Here is a 15,785-nt window from a genome sequence, read left to right on the forward strand (position 1 = left end):
TCATTATGTCTAGGGTTCTTAGGCCTAGCTACATGGTCTGTAACCTGACTCATCATGTCTAGGGTTCTTAGGCCTAGCTACATGGTCTGTAACCTGACTCATTATGTCTAGGGGTCTTAGGCCTAGCTACATGGTCTGTAACCTGACTCATTATATCTAGGGTTCTTAGGCCTAGCTACATGGTCTGTAACCTGACTCATTATATCTAGGGTTCTTAGGCCTAGCTACATGGTCTGTAACCTGACTCATTATATCTAGGGTTCTTAGGCCTAGCTACATGGTCTGTAACCTGACTCATTATATATAGGGGTCTTAGGCCTAGCTACATGGTCTGTAACCTGACTCATTATATATAGGGGTCTTAGGCCTAGCTAAATGGTCTGTAACCTGACTCATTATGTCTAGGGGTCTTAGGCCTAGCTACATGGTCTGTAACCTGACTCATTATGTCTAGGGTTCTTAGGCCTAGCTACATGGTCTGTAACCTGACTCATTATGTCTAGGGTTCTTAGGCCTAGCTACATGGTCTGTAACCTGACTCATTATGTCTAGGGTTCTTAGGCCTAGCTACATGGTCTGTAACCTGACTCATTATATCTAGGGTTCTTAGGCCTAGCTACATGGTCTGTAACCTGACTCATTATATCTAGGGTTCTTAGGCCTAGCTACATGGTCTGTAACCTGACTCATTATGTCTAGGGGTCTTAGGCCTAGCTACATGGTCTGTAACCTGACTCATTATGTCTAGGGTTCTTAGGCCTAGCTACATGGTCTGTAACCTGACTCATTATGTCTAGGGGTCTTAGGCCCAGCTACATGGTCTGTAACCTGACTCATTATATCTAGGGTTCTTAGGCCTAGCTACATGGTCTGTAACCTGACTCATTATATCTAGGGTTCTTAGGCCTAGCTACATGGTCTGTAACCTGACTCATTATGTCTAGGGTTCTTAGGCCTAGCTACATGGTCTGTAACCTGACTCATTATGTCTAGGGGTCTTAGGCCCAGCTACATGGTCTGTAACCTGACTCATTATATCTAGGGTTCTTAGGCCTAGCTACATGGTCTGTAACCTGACTCATTATGTCTAGGGTTCTTAGGCCCAGCTACATGGTCTGTAACCTGACTCATTATGTCTAGGGTTCTTAGGCCTAGCTACATGGTCTGTAACCTGACTCATTATATCTAGGGTTCTTAGGCCTAGCTACATGGTCTATAACCTGATTCGTTATGTCTAGGGTTCTTAGGCCTAGCTACATGGTCTGTAACCTGACTCATTATATCTAGGGTTCTTAGGCCTAGCTAAATGGTCTGTAACCTGACTCATTATATCTAGGGTTCTTAGGCCTAGCTAAATGGTCTGTAACCTGATTCGTCATGTCTAGGGTTCTTAGGCCTAGCTACATGGTCTGTAACCTGACTCATTATGTCTAGGGTTCTTAGGCCTAGCTACATGGTCTGTAACCTGACTCATTATGTCTAGGGTTCTTAGGCCTAGCTACATGGTCTGTAACCTGACTCATTATGTCTAGGGGTCTTAGGCCTAGCTAAATGGTCTGTAACCTGATTCGTCATGTCTAGGGTTCTTAGGCCTAGCTACATGGTCTGTAACCTGACTCATTATGTCTAGGGTTCTTAGGCCTAGCTACATGGTCTGTAACCTGACTCATTATGTCTAGGGTTCTTAGGCCTAGCTACATGGTCTGTAACCTGACTCATTATATCTAGGGTTCTTAGGCCTAGCTACATGGTCTGTAACCTGACTCATTATGTCTAGGGTTCTTAGGCCTAGCTACATGGTCTGTAACCTGACTCATTATGTCTAGGGTTCTTAGGCCTAGCTAAATGGTCTGTAACCTGACTCATTATATCTAGGGTTCTTAGGCCTAGCTAAATGGTCTGTAACCTGATTCGTTATGTCTAGGGTTCTTAGGCCTAGCTACATGGTCTGTAACCTGACTCATTATGTCTAGGGTTCTTAGGCCTAGCTACATGGTCTGTAACCTGACTCATTATGTCTAGGGTTCTTAGGCCTAGCTACATGGTCTGTAACCTGACTCATTATGTCTAGGGTTCTTAGGCCTAGCTACATGGTCTGTAACCTGACTCATTATCTCTAGGGTTCTTAGGCCTAGCTACATGGTCTGTAACCTGACTCATTATGTCTAGGGTTCTTAGGCCCAGCTACATGGTCTGTAACCTGACTCATTATGTCTAGGGTTCTTAGGCCTAGCTACATGGTCTGTAACCTGACTCATTATGTCTAGGGTTCTTAGGCCTAGCTAAATGGTCTGTAACCTGATTCGTCATGTCTAGGGTTCTTAGGCCTAGCTACATGGTCTGTAACCTGACTCATTATGTCTAGGGTTCTTAGGCCTAGCTACATGGTCTGTAACCTGACTCATTATGTCTAGGGTTCTTAGGCCTAGCTACATGGTCTGTAACCTGAGTCATTATGTCTAGGGGTCTTAGGCCTAGCTACATGGTCTGTAACCTGACTCATTATGTCTAGGGTTCTTAGGCCTAGCTACATGGTCTGTAACCTGACTCGTTATGTCTAGGGTTCTTAGGCCTAGCTACATGGTCTGTAACCTGATTCGTTATGTCTAGGGTTCTTAGGCCTAGCTACATGGTCTGTAACCTGACTCATTATGTCTAGGGTTCTTAGGCCTAGCTACATGGTCTGTAACCTGACTCATTATGTCTAGGGTTCTTAGGCCTAGCTACATGGTCTGTAACCTGACTCATTATGTCTAGGGTTCTTAGGCCTAGCTACATGGTCTGTAACCTGACTCATTATGTCTAGGGTTCTTAGGCCTAGCTACATGGTCTGTAACCTGACTCATTATGTCTAGGGTTCTTAGGCCCAGCTACATGGTCTGTAACCTGACTCATTATGTCTAGGGTTCTTAGGCCTAGCTACATGGTCTGTAACCTGACTCATTATGTCTAGGGTTCTTAGGCCTAGCTACATGGTCTGTAACCTGACTCGTTATGTCTAGGGTTCTTAGGCCTAGCTACATGGTCTGTAACCTGACTCATTATGTCTAGGGTTCTTAGGCCTAGCTACATGGTCTGTAACCTGACTCGTTATGTCTAGGGTTCTTAGGCCTAGCTACATGGTCTGTAACCTGACTCATTATATCTAGGGTTCTTAGGCCTAGCTACATGGTCTGTAACCTGACTCATTATATCTAGGGTTCTTAGGCCTAGCTACATGGTCTGTAACCTGACTCATTATGTCTAGGGTTCTTAGGCCTAGCTACATGGTCTGTAACCTGACTCATTATGTCTAGGGGTCTTAGCTCTAGCTAAATTTTCTGTAACCTGATTTTATGCGTGTATAAATGTAAGAATTCAGTGTATGCAACCAGCTGTTGAGTATACATGTGCCCAGGGAGACGATTCATAATACATCCTAATTACTTACACCTGTGTGCAAATAATTACTTCCGGCACAGACGGAAATGGCCGCCTCGCTTCGCGTTCCTAGGAAACTATGCAGTATTTTTTTTTTAAATGTGTTTATTTCTTACATTGTTACCCCAGGAAATCTTAGGTTTTATTACGTACTGTGGGGAGGAACTATTGGATATAAGAGCAACGTCAATTCACCAACATTACAACCAGGAATACGACTTTCTTGAAGCGGATCCTCTGTTGGGTCCACCACCCAGGACAATTGATCGGATCCCAGCTGGCGACCCAAAACATCGGTGCTGCAGAAGGGGAAGACGGAGCGGTCTTCTGGTCAGGCTCCGTAGACGGGCACATCGCGTACCTCTCCCGAGCATACTACTCGCCAATGTCCAGTCTCTTGACAACAAGGTAGACAAAATCCGAGCAAGGGTAGCCTTCCAGAGATACATCGGAGATTGTAACGTTCTTTGTTTCACGGAAAAATGGCTCACTCAGGATATGTCATCAGAGTCGGTACAGCCACCCGGCTTCATCACGGATCGCGCAGACAGAAACAAACATCTCTCTGGTAAGAAGAAGGGCGGGGGTGTATGCCTTATGATTAACGAGGCGTGGTGTGATCATAACAACACAGGAACTCAAGTTATTTTTTTCACCTGACCTAGAATTCCTTACAATCAAACGCTGACCGTGTATATCTCGCCCCAATCAGACACATCGACGGACCTGAAAGAATTTCATTTGACTCTATGTAAACTGGAAACCACATGTCCTGAGGCTGCGTTTATTGTAGCTGGGGATTTTAACAAGGCTCATCTGAAAACAAGGCTCCCTAAATTTTATCAGCATATCGAATGCGCGACCCGGGCTGGCAAACCCTGGATCATTGTTATTCTAACTTCCACAAGGCATATAAAGCCCTCCCCCACCCTCCTTTTGGAAAATCTGACCACGACTCCATTTTGTTGCTCCCAACCTATAGACAGAAACTAAAACAGGAAACGCCCATGCTCAGGTCTGTTCAATGCTCGTCCCGACCAATCGGATTCCACGCTTCAAGATTGCTTCGATCACATAGACTGTGATATGTTCCGCATAGCTTCTGACAATAACATTGATGAATACGCTGATTCGGTGAGCGAGTTTATTAGCAAGTGCATCGGCGATGTTGTACCCACATCAACTATTAAAACATTCACCAACCAGAAACTGTGAATTGATGGCAGCATTCGCACAAAACTGAAAGCTCGAACCATTGCTTTTAATCAGGGCCAAGGTGACCGGAAACAAGACCGAATACAAACAGTGTAGCTATTCCCTCAGCAAGGCAATCAAACAAGCTAAGCGTCAGTATAGAGACAAAGTAGAGTCGCAATTCAACGGCTCAGACACGAGAGGTATGTGGCAGGGTCTACAGTCAATCACGGACAACAAAAGGAAAACCAGACCCGTCACGGACCACGATGTCTTGCTCCCAGACAAACTAAACAATTTCTTTGCTCTCTTTGTGGACAACACAGTGCCACTGACATGGCCCGCAACCAAAACCTGCGGGCTCTCCTTCACTGCAGCCAACGTGAGTAAAACATTTAAACGCAAACTACCTGCCCTCCAGGACACCTACACCACCCGATGTCACAGGAAGGTCAAAAAGATCTCATATGTATATACTGTACTCTATACCATCTACTGCATCTTGCATATGCCGTTCGGCCATCGCTCATTCATATATTTATATGGACATATTCTAATTCATTCCTTTACACTTGTGTGTATAAGGTAGTTGTTGTGAAATTGTTAGGTCAGATTACTTGTTAGATATTACTGCACGGTCAGAACTAGAAGCACAAGCATTTCTCTACACTCGCATTAACATCTGCTAACCAGGTGTATGTGTCAAATAAAATGTAATGTGATTTGATTTGATTTGATAAAGGCTTGACTCAGCAGCTAGACTCGGTTGGTGCTGCCACCTTGGGATGGAATATGGAACTGTATCCTGGATAGTGGGTTGTTCTATATCCTAACACGAACACTAAACTACACCCCATATCATAACAGTATATTCTACCACAGTGTAGAATGTCCCCACTGCAATTTCCCAGTAAAGATATTGTAAACACTAGCTGAAGGGTTTAATGTTCCTTCTGACATTCAATGCCCAACTCTGGGTTTGTATTTGTGGCTGTTGTTGGAAATAGATTGTTTTAGATTGTTATTGCTTCTAGGACTGTCTTATTGAGTTAAATCAGTCCCAGTACAGGGACCTGAGACCATGAAGACTAAATACTGATTACACACGCACACACGCACACACGCACACACACACAAGGCACACGCACACACACGCACACACACGCACACACGCACACACACGCGCACACGCACACGTGCACACGCACACACACACACACACACACACACGTGCACACACACACACGCACACACACACACACGTGCACACGCACACACACACACGTGCACACGCACACACACACACACGTGCACACACACACACACGCACACACGCACACACACACACACGCGCACACACACACACGTGCACACGCACACACACACACACGTGCACACACACACACACACACACACACACACACACACACACACACACACACACACACACACACACACAATAATAATGCTGAGTCCTTCCTTTAATGTTAAAAAATCTTTCTGCTCCTGACTGACTGCTTGTTCTCTTGTTGCAACTCATATTAAACCCGATTGATTCCAAGTCAATATATGTCTCATTCTGGGAGGATGTGATTTCCTTAGCTTACTGCAGAACCCATATCATGTTGTCTAAGAAATCACCATAAGCCTGCAGAGACATGTGTTGGAATGGTATTCCATTCTTGCTCAAGACAACAACAAAAGCTGCCATCTCCCCGAAGCTGTGAAAACACATTATTGCTAGATTATATGGAGAAGAGAAAACAGAACCAGCCAGGATGATTATTTCTATTATGCATGCAGCAGCTACACCGTTTATTATTGAAGTGGTAATACCCTAACTAATCAGTTGATGTCTTAATTAACCACATTACTCATTTTAATAATGACCCAAGATGTTGACTTCATTGTTTCTCAGCGGGGAAGACGATTCATACCCAGTGACCTTTGTGACACAGTGGAATCCATTAGAATATTTCAGTGGGAAGCCCTTACTAGTCGGGCCAACGTTGTTGTTTATTTGTCCACAAAATAAGCACCCATCACTTTCTCATAAGACACCGGTACTGAGAAAGTTTTAAACATAGACCCCGTCCTAAATGGCACTCTAATTCCTATATAGTGTACTACTTTTGACCAGGGCCCATAGTAGTGCACTGTATATGGAGTAGGTGCCATTTCGGATGCATATGTGTTTTGCACTTAATGCCCATAGGACCCTGGTCAAAAGTAGTGCACTAGGGAACAGGGTGCCATTTCAGAGGTGCGATTTGCATGACAACGCCTCACCTTACACATGGTTAATTAACCTTTACTGTTCACAGCAATGCAATTAACAGACCCCTATCCTACCAGAATCCTAATAGACTCCGGGAATTCTGTTAAGTGTTTGACTTTCAGAGATAGGGCAAGTAGGACTGAGTCTCAAATGGCTCCCTAGTTCCTATATAGTGCACACGTTTTGACCAGAGACCTATGGGCACTCTATGGGGAATGCAATGCCATTTCAGACATAGCCCAAGTTATTCCAGTCCTATACCTGTCTATCGTAAAAGATTTCATCTCATCGTCACAGTAATTTATAGAAAAGGGGGTTGGGCTCCGGAACACGGAGAGATAAATCATCCTATCCTGGAAGGCCGGATGGAACTCACTCGTCTCTCTGTTTCATAGGCTACAGATATTGCATCGTCAACCACTGCGGTGCTGGGAGAACACGTGCCATCAGTGGGAAGCATTGTGGAATCTCATGAACATGGTATGAACAGGGTCATGTGAATGGCAAGTGGGCCGCTGTAGATTTTGCATTTGTGTCCTTATTGTACTGTGGATCCAAGTGTTTCTATAGAAGCAGATTTCCCCAAAGGATTGAGACTCTAGCAGGAGATCTTCCAACCTTGCTGTCATGGAGACAATAATAATCTGGGGTCAAATGCATATTACAATACAAAACACAGAGGGCATTACCGTATGTCCTGATTATATTGAGGAACCAATTCAGGATTGACACGAGCCTCACAAACCACCCTGAAAACACTATTCCTATAAGCTCGAGAGATCAGGGTGCCTCGCGAGGCTATTGAGACTCCAGCAGAACTCAAGTTCCTTTCCACTTCATCCACGGAACCAGATTGCACAAGAACCACCTATCGTTGTGTCAACCGGCAGTCTTTATATTCTATAATGTGTTTCCCCCTCCTGGGTCAGGCAATAGTGTTTGGCCGCGGTTGTTTACCTGGCTGTCATATCGGTTGAACTCTGAACTGAGAATGACATTAATTGGGTAGAGAGGAGAGTAGGATAGTATATTTTCTAGTTTTCTGTCATGGTTGTTCATTAGATAGAGGCTCAACCTCCAACCATTACTCTAAAGAAAGCTCTTTTTCTCATTTTCTCTCAGCCCAGGCTTGGCTACAGTACATTAAGTACCAGAGCAGAGGCCGACTGTCTCGGTCCAGCCTCAGGACTTGATTTAATGGCAGACCTATGAGTCACAATCTGGTCATTGGTGACTGTAAACATTCTCTGCCCTTGACAGTGCTCAAACTAAAGATATCCTCTGTTTCCCAAGTATAGTGTCAGACCAACCTGGGTTATCTCTGTATAGTGCCTGATTAACCTGGGTTATCTCTGTATAGTGTCAGACCAACCTGGGTTATCCCTGTATAGTGTCAGACCAACCTGGGTTATCTCTGTATAGTGCCTGATTAACCTGGGTTATCTCTGCATAGTGTCAGACCAACCTGGGTTATCTCTGTATAGTGTCAGACCAACCTGGATTATCTCTGTATAGTGTCAGACCAACCTGGGTTATCTCTGTATAGTGTCAGACCAACCTGTATATTGTTACAGTCTACTATGATGTTGTCATGCTTAGTGTCTCAGTCTACTATAATGTTTAGTGTAACAGTATGCTATAATGTTTAGTGTAACAGTCTACTGTAATGTTTAGTGTCTCAATCTACTATAATGTTTAGTGTAACAGTCTACTGTAATGTTTAGTGTAACAGTCTACTGTAATGTTTAGTGTAACAGTCCACTGTAATGTTTAGTGTAACAGTCCACTGTAATGTTTAGTGTAACAGTATGCTATAATGTTTAGTGTAACAGTCTACTATAATGTTTAGTGTAACAGTCTACTGTAATGTTTAGTGTAACAGTATGGTATAATGTTTAGTGTACCAGTCTACTATAATGTTTAGTGTTACAGTCTACTGTAATGTTTAGTGTAACAGTCTACTGTAATGTTTAGTGTACCAGTCTACTATAATGTTTAGTGTTCCAGTCTACTATAATGTTTAGTGTAACAGTCTACTGTAATGTTTAGTGTACCAGTCTACTGTAATGTTTAGTGTTCCAGTCTACTATAATGTTTAGTGTAACAGTCTACTGTAATGTTTAGTGTGACAGTCCACTGTAATGTTTAGTGTTACAGTATGCTATAATGTTTAGTGTAACAGTCTACTGTAATGTTTAGTGTAACAGTATGCTATAATGTTTAGTGTTACAGTCTACTGTAATGTTTAGTGTAACAGTCTACTGTAATGTTTAGTGTACCAGTCTACTATAATGTTTAGTGTTCCAGTCTACTATAATGTTTAGTGTAACAGTCTACTGTAATGTTTAGTGTACCAGTCTACTATAATGTTTAGTGTTCCAGTCTACTATAATGTTTAGTGTAACAGTCTACTGTAATGTTTAGTGTGACAGTCCACTGTAATGTTTAGTGTTACAGTATGCTATAATGTTTAGTGTAACAGTCTACTGTAATGTTTAGTGTAACAGTATGCTATAATGTTTAGTGTAACAGTCTACTGTAATGTTTAGTGTAACAGTCTACTGTAATGTTTAGTGTAACAGTATGCTATAATGTTTAGTGTTACAGTCTACTGTAATGTTTAGTGTAACAGTCTACTGTAATGTTTAGTGTACCAGTCTACTATAATGTTTAGTGTTCCAGTCTACTATAATGTTTAGTGTAACAGTCTACTGTAATGTTTAGTGTAACAGTCCACTGTAATGTTTAGTGTTACAGTATGCTATAATGTTTAGTGTAACAGTCTACTGTAATGTTTAGTGTAACAGTATGCTATAATGTTTAGTGTAACAGTCTACTGTAATGTTTAGTGTAACAGTCTACTGTAATGTTTAGTGTAACAGTCTACTGTAATGTTTAGTGTAACAGTCCACTGTAATGTTTAGTGTAACAGTCCACTGTAATGTTTAGTGTAACAGTATGCTATAATGTTTAGTGTAACAGTCTACTATAATGTTTAGTGTAACAGTCTACTGTAATGTTTAGTGTAACAGTATGCTATAATGTTTAGTGTAACAGTCTACTGTAATGTTTAGTGTAACAGTATGGTATAATGTTTAGTGTACCAGTCTACTATAATGTTTAGTGTTACAGTCTACTGTAATGTTTAGTGTAACAGTCTACTGTAATGTTTAGTGTACCAGTCTACTATAATGTTTAGTGTTCCAGTCTACTATAATGTTTAGTGTAACAGTCTACTGTAATGTTTAGTGTACCAGTCTACTATAATGTTTAGTGTTCCAGTCTACTATAATGTTTAGTGTAACAGTCTACTGTAATGTTTAGTGTGACAGTCCACTGTAATGTTTAGTGTTACAGTATGCTATAATGTTTAGTGTAACAGTCTACTGTAATGTTTAGTGTAACAGTATGCTATAATGTTTAGTGTAACAGTCTACTGTAATGTTTAGTGTAACAGTCTACTGTAATGTTTAGTGTAACAGTATGCTATAATGTTTAGTGTTTCAGTCTACTGTAATGTTTAGTGTAACAGTCTACTGTAATGTTTAGTGTACCAGTATACTATAATGTTTAGTGTTCCAGTCTACTATAATGTTTAGTGTAACAGTCTACTGTAATGTTTAGTGTAACAGTCCACTGTAATGTTTAGTGTTACAGTATGCTATAATGTTTAGTGTAACAGTCTACTGTAATGTTTAGTGTAACAGTATGCTATAATGTTTAGTGTAACAGTCTACTGTAATGTTTAGTGTAACAGTCTACTGTAATGTTTAGTGTAACAGTCTACTGTAATGTTTAGTGTAACAGTCTACTGTAATGTTTAGTGTAACAGTCCACTGTAATGTTTAGTGTTACAGTCCACTGTAATGTTTAGTGTTACAGTATGCTATAATGTTTAGTGTAACAGTCTACTGTAATGTTTAGTGTAACAGTCCACTGTAATGTTTAGTGTTACAGTATGCTATAATGTTTAGTGTAACAGTCTACTGTAATGTTTAGTGTAACAGTCTACTATAATGTTTAGTGTAACAGTCTACTATAATGTTTAGTGTTACAGTATGCTATAATGTTTAGTGTAACAGTCTACTGTAATGTTTAGTGTTACAGTATGCTATAATGTTTAGTGTTACAGTATGCTATAATGTTTAGTGTAACAGTATGCTATAATGTTTAGTGTAACAGTCTACTGTAATGTTTAGTGTAACAGTCTACTGTAATGTTTAGTGTAACAGTCTACTGTAATGTTTAGTGTAACAGTCTACTGTAATGTTTAGTGTTACAGTCTACTATAATGTTTAGTGTCTCAGTCTACTATAATGTTTAGTGTCTCAGTCTACTATAATGTTTAGTGTCTCAGTCTACTATAATGTTTAGTGTAACAGTCTACTATAATGTTTAGTGTAACAGTCTACTGTAATGTTTAGTGTAACAGTCTACTGTAATGTTTAGTGTAACAGTCTACTGTAATGTTTAGTGTAACAGTCTACTATAATGTTTAGTGTAACAGTCTACTGTAATGTTTAGTGTAACAGTCTACTATAATGTTTAGTGTAACAGTCCACTGTAATGTTTAGTGTAACAGTCTACTGTAATGTTTAGTGTAACAGTCTACTGTAATGTTTAGTGTAACAGTCCACTGTAATGTTTAGTGTTACAGTCCACTGTAATGTTTAGTGTTACAGTATGCTATAATGTTTAGTGTAACAGTCTACTGTAATGTTTAGTGTAACAGTCCACTGTAATGTTTAGTGTTACAGTATGCTATAATGTTTAGTGTAACAGTCTACTGTAATGTTTAGTGTAACAGTCTACTATAATGTTTAGTGTAACAGTCTACTATAATGTTTAGTGTTACAGTATGCTATAATGTTTAGTGTAACAGTCTACTGTAATGTTTAGTGTTACAGTATGCTATAATGTTTAGTGTTACAGTATGCTATAATGTTTAGTGTAACAGTCTACTGTAATGTTTAGTGTAACAGTCTACTGTAATGTTTAGTGTTACAGTATGCTATAATGTTTAGTGTTACAGTCCACTGTAATGTTTAGTGTAACAGTCTACTGTAATGTTTAGTGTAACAGTCTACTATAATGTTTAGTGAAACAGTCTACTATAATGTTTAGTGTTACAGTATGCTATAATGTTTAGTGTAACAGTCTACTGTAATGTTTAGTGTTACAGTCCACTGTAATGTTTAGTGTTACAGTATGCTATCATGTTTAGTGTAACAGTCTACTGTAATGTTTAGTGTAACAGTCCACTGTAATGTTTAGTGTTACAGTATGCTATAATGTTTAGTGTAACAGTCTACTGTAATGTTTAGTGTAACAGTCTACTATAATGTTTAGTGTAACAGTCTACTGTAATGTTTAGTGTTACAGTATGCTATAATGTTTAGTGTAACAGTCCACTGTAATGTTTAGTGTTACAGTATGCTATAATGTTTAGTGTAACAGTCTACTGTAATGTTTAGTGTAACAGTCTACTATAATGTTTAGTGTAACAGTCTACTGTAATGTTTAGTGTTACAGCATCTTTTTCTGCATCTGTGCGAAACATTAGGAACACCTGATTTATACCCCCTTTTGCACTAACACCAGCCGTAATTCGTCAGACTCTATAATGTGTCAAAAACGTTTCACAGGGATGCTGGCCCATGTTCAATCAATGCTTCCCACAGTCGTGTCAATATGACCGGATGTGCTTTGGGTGGTGGATCATTCTTGATGCACACGGGACACTGTTTAGCGTGAAAAACCCAGCAACATTCCAGTTCTTGACACACTCAAACCGGTAAACCTTGCACCCATTACCATACCCTGTTCAAAGGCACTTCAATATTTTGTCTTGCCCCCTTCACCCTCTGAATGGCACTCATACACAATCAATGTCTCAATTATCTCAAGGTTTAAAAATCCTTAACCTGTCTCTTCCCCATCTACGCTGATTGAAGTGGATTTAACAAGTGATGTCAATAAGGGATCATAGCTTTCACCTGGATTCAACTGGTCAGTCTCTGTCATGAAAAAGCATGTGTTCCTAATGTTTTGGACACTCAGTGTGTATGGTGACATTGTACTACTCTAATTGCATGATTTTGAGATATATGATCAACTGTTCTTATTATATCACAAAATCATGTTTTCCTAGTAGAAATACAACTTAGACAACTTAGAATGTCACACATCCATCTCTTGATGAGCTATTAGCCATAGTAGAGGAGGTATTTTTTGGACACATTACCATGAGTTCCTTTTTAAGTTCTTACTGATTACCTAACTAAAAACAAGCATGTCCTCAGGTAGCTCCTCCACCTTGGTGAACATGTTCTCAGGTAGCTCCTCCACCTTGGAGCACATGTTCTCAGGTAGCTCCTCTACCTTGGAGCACATGTTCTCAGGTAACTCCTCCACCTTGGTGAACATGTTCTCAGGTAACTCCTCTACCTTGGAGCACATGTTCTCAGGTAACTCCTCTACCTTGGAGCACATGTACTCAGGTAACTCCTCTACCTTGGAGCACATGTCCTCAGGTAGCTCCTCCACCTTGGAGCACATGTACTCAGGTAGCTCCTCCACCTTGAAGCACATGTCCTCAGGTAGCTCCTCCACCTTGGAGCACATGTCCTCAGGTAGCTCCTCCACCTTGGAGCACATGGCATCAGGTAGCTCCCCTACCATGGAGCACATGGCCTCTGGTAACTCCTCTACCTAAGAACACAACGTTTGGAAAGTGTATTCAGGTCTGTTGCATGCATCTTGCTAACTGAAAGTTTGAACTCTCTCCAGTATCCACGTTCCATGAAACATCCAGGAATAAAGTTATTTGATACTATAAAATGCACATTTACGTATACGCTGACTCAATGAGCGAGTTTATAAGGAAGTGTATAGTAGATGTTGTACCCACTGTGATTCTTAAAACCTTCCCTAACCAGAAACCGTGGATTGATGGCAGCATTCGTGCAACACTCAAAGCATGTACCACTGCATTTAATCATGGCACGGCGACTGGAAGCATGGCCAAATACAAACACTGTAGTTATTCCCTCCAAAAGGCAATCAAACAAGCAGTGTCAGTATAGAGACACATTGGAGTCGCAATTCAATGCCTCTAGTACGAGACGTATGTGGCAGGGTCTACAGACAATCATGGATTACAAAAAGAAAACCAGCCACATCGCGGATATTGAAGTCTTGCTTCCAGACAAATTGAACAACTTATTTGCGAGCTTCGAGGACAATAGAGTTCAACCGACACAACCCGCTACCAAAGACTGTTGGCTCTCCTTCTCTGTGGCCGATGTGAGTAAAATATTTAAACGTGTTAACCCTCGCAAGGCTGCTGGCCCAGACGGCATCCCCAGCCGCGCCCTCAGAGCATGCACAGACCAGCTTGCTGGTGTGTTTACGGACATATTCAATCAGTCCATATCCCAGTCTGTTGTCCCCACATGCTTCAAGATGGCCGCCGTTGTTTCTGTCACCATGAAGTGCTTTGAGAGATTAGTCAAGGATCATATCACCTCCACCTTACCTGTCACCCTAGACCCACTTTAGACCCACTTCAATTTGCATACCACACCAATAGGTCCACAGACGATCCAATCACCATCACACTGCACACTGCCCTATCCCATCTGGACAAGAGGAATACCTATGTAAGAATGCTGTTCATTGACTACAGCTCAGCATTCAACACCGTGGTACCCTCCTAACTCATCATCAAGCTGGAGGCTCTGGGTCTCAACCCCGCCCTGTGCAACTGGGTCCTGGACTTCTTGACGGGCCACCCCCAGGTGGTGAAAGTAGGAAACAACATCTCCACTTCGCTGATCCTCAACACTGGGGCCCCACAACGGTGTGTTCTCAGCCCCATCCTGTACTCCCCATTCACCCACGACTCCGTAGCCATGCACGCCTCCAACTCAATCATCAAGTTTGCAGACGACACAACAGTTGTATGCTTGATTACCAACAACAACAAGGCATCCTACAGGGAGGAGGTGAGGGAGTTTGGTGTCAGGAAAACAACCTCTCACTCAACGTCAGAAAAACAAAGGAGATGATCGTGGACTTCAGGAAACGGTAGAGGGAGCACCCCCCCCCCCCATCCTCATCGACGGGACAGTAGTGGAGAAGGTAGAACGTTTATGTTCCTTGGTGTACACATCACGGACAAACTGAAATGAGCCACGCGCACAGACAGCTTGGTGAAGAAGGCACAGCAGCGCCTCTTCAACTTCAGGAGGCTGAAAAAATATGTCTTGTCACCAAAAACCCTCACAAACTTTTACAGATGCACAATCGAGAGCATCCTGTCAGGCTGTATCACCAGATGGTACAGCAACTGCACCGCCCTCAACCGTAAGGCTCTCCAGACCGTGGTGCAGTCTGCACAACGCATCACCGGGGGCAAACTACCTGTCCTCCAGGACACCTACAGCACCCGATGTCACAGGAAGGCAAAAAAAAAGATCAAGAACAATAAACACCCGAGCCAGTGCCTGTTCACCCCGCTATCATCCAGAAGGCGAGGTCAGTACAGGTTCATCAATGCTGGGACAGAGAAATTGGAAAACAGCTTCTATCTCAAGGCCATCAGATTGTTAACAGCCATCACTAGCACAGAAACACGGCTGTCTACCTACAGACTTGATATCTTTGGCCACATATATAAATGTAACACTAGTCACTTTAATAATGTTTACACATCTCGCTTTACTCATCTCACATGTATATAATGTATAATGTATCCTACACTATCTATTCTTTACTATTTATTGCGTCTTAGCCGCTCTGTCACTGCTCATCCACATATTTTATACTTATATATTCTCCTCCCATTCCTTTACTAGATTGTGTGTATTAGGTTTTGCAGTGGAATTTGTTA

Source organism: Oncorhynchus masou, chromosome 32, assembly GCF_036934945.1.
Source record: "Oncorhynchus masou masou isolate Uvic2021 chromosome 32, UVic_Omas_1.1, whole genome shotgun sequence".
NCBI classification, from domain to species: Eukaryota; Metazoa; Chordata; class Actinopteri; order Salmoniformes; family Salmonidae; genus Oncorhynchus; species Oncorhynchus masou.